The following is a 1,480-nucleotide window of genomic DNA, read 5'->3' as shown; positions in this document are numbered from 1 at the left end:
AAACGGTTATCATTTTATACATAAATATATGTACATATCTATATATATAAATTACTTGTTTTATTATTATTTTATTCGTTATTCGAATAATTAATGAAGATAATAATTATTCGAATAACGAATAACATAATTTATCCGTCATTCGAATAATTGGGAAATGTTTAGTTATTGGCCCATCGTTTTTGGGGTGGGGGGCAGAGGGGGAGGGGGCGTGGCCCCCCAAAACCCCCCTCATTCGAAAGGGGACAGTCGCCACTTTACGAAAGAAGAAATTATCCCAAGTTGGTTATCAGGCGATTTGAAAAAAAAAATTAACTAAAAAAATAATTAAGGAAATAAAAATAAACTAAAAATATTGTGAAATTAAGAAAAAAGCGCCAGATCGAAATGTTGTAGTAATAGTAATATGATAGTATTTTAGCGCAGAACTTCTTTTTGCGTAGGCGGTCTTCGGCCGCACTTAGGGATTATAACCCTCACTACGTAGAATGTGTTGCCAAAGAAAGGGGGCTGAACTCCTTTTGCAGAGAACAACTTTCTGCGTAGGCGGCCTTCGGCCGCACTTAGAGATTATAACCCTCAGGCAGTAGAATTCTCCTTTCTGTTTTGCGAAGAAAAGGAGCTGAACACCTTTTGCAGAGAACACCTTTGTATATTTTTAATGGTTACAGAGTTATATCGTATTTTCTTTTGTCTCTCATTCTTTTGCATATTTTGGAGTTTGACAGCTGAACTACGCCATTTAATTTGCATATGCAACCGAAGGCAGACGCGTGGTTTTGAAGGTGTTTTTATTTAATAAATTGTGATTGATAGGTTAAAATTAAAGTAATAAAGAAAGTTGTAACAAGTCGAATAAAGTTTAAAGTGAAGGGGAATATAAAAATGCATTGGTGAAGTGGCTGCTTTAAGGAAAATAGGAGTGATAAATAAACGCTAATTTCCGAATTTTACAAAAAAAAAATTTTAAATAAATTAGTGACCAAAAATTACAATAGTGGATGTTAAAATAACTAACCTCTCGGCGCTATTTCACACAATAAACACTTTATTTATGTGCACACTTCGGCAAAATAGTTGCATTAAAACCCCGGCCTGAGATTTCTACTTTAATATACAATTCTTAATTAATTAATTAAGTAAAACGCGTTTATAAATGTCTTCACAAACGTTTGCACATTTCACAAACAAGCAGAAATAAAAATGGCTGACAGTAACACAAAATGTATGCTACCGTTAAAAAAATACACAAATAAGTGCGTATAATTAGCAAGTATAAGTGTACAATACGTACATATATTGCTCTTATTAAAAATAATAATATTAGGATCGACAGGGGTCTTACTCCTGATCATAACGGTATTATTTTTTTCGGGTGGAAATAATATTTACTGGTGTTATTGTAGTTCAAAGTACACAAATGTAGAAAACGTACATCGTTAATTTGATAAATAATGAAAATTTTTAATAAAAAATCGCG

The sequence above is a fragment of the Rhagoletis pomonella genome, unplaced genomic scaffold, assembly GCF_013731165.1.
Source record: "Rhagoletis pomonella isolate Grant_MI unplaced genomic scaffold, Rhpom_1.0 Rhpom_scaffold_00004, whole genome shotgun sequence".
Classification (NCBI taxonomy): domain Eukaryota; kingdom Metazoa; phylum Arthropoda; class Insecta; order Diptera; family Tephritidae; genus Rhagoletis; species Rhagoletis pomonella.
Note: the sequence above shows the minus strand (reverse complement) of the source record.